Here is a 733-nt window from a genome sequence, read left to right as displayed (position 1 = left end):
ACAGCGTCAGAGTCTGCCCAGGGGGTGCTGGATACTGAGGGAGGTCAGGGCAAGGGGCGGGGCACTGGGGGCTGAGTTCTCAGGGGTAAGGATGCTGGGGAGAAAGAGGCCAAGTCAGCTTGCCTGCTAGGAAAGAATGGGACAGGGATGTATGGGGTTGGGGGCGAGAAACTCGCCCATCTCTGTACAGCTGCCCGACAGACCCCAGAGGACCCTCTTATACCAGAGGCAGTGCTGGAGAGAACGACCAAGAGACAGGCAGAGTCAGAGACAAGGGCAGAGAGAGATCAGAGCTGGGTGCCTATAGAGACGCCACCAGTAGCACTCACACTTGCTCAGTACCTTTTTTTTCCTGCAAGCCCATTTCACAGACAGAACACTGAGGCTCAGTGAGCTGAAGAAAAACGCCTCACACCTGATGGCCCAGCCAAGAGGGTTAGCAGAGGGGGAACCAGGCCCCAGAACTTCCAAATTCAACCCAGTGTCAACAGGTTGAGAAGAGGGGTGGTCACAGGGGGCATGAGGAAGACAGGGATGTCCAAAGAGGTAAGCAGTCAGAGGAATGTAAGGAGACAGATGTGGAGTCATTTGCAGGAAGAACAGAGCAGAGGTGCCAGCCTCTGAGCAGAGAGCTGTGGGCGGATGCTCCTACCTGCAGGACCCGCGCGGCTCGAGGATGGAGACAGAGGTATGCGCGACACCTGGGCACCGAGTGGCTTATAAATGGGCGGGC

The sequence above is a fragment of the Bison bison genome, unplaced genomic scaffold (assembly GCF_000754665.1).
Source record: "Bison bison bison isolate TAMUID 2011002044 unplaced genomic scaffold, Bison_UMD1.0 scf7180017847294, whole genome shotgun sequence".
In the NCBI taxonomy this organism is placed as follows: Eukaryota; Metazoa; Chordata; class Mammalia; order Artiodactyla; family Bovidae; genus Bison; species Bison bison.
The sequence above is the reverse complement of the archived record's forward strand: the minus strand, read 5'-3'. Positions refer to the sequence as shown.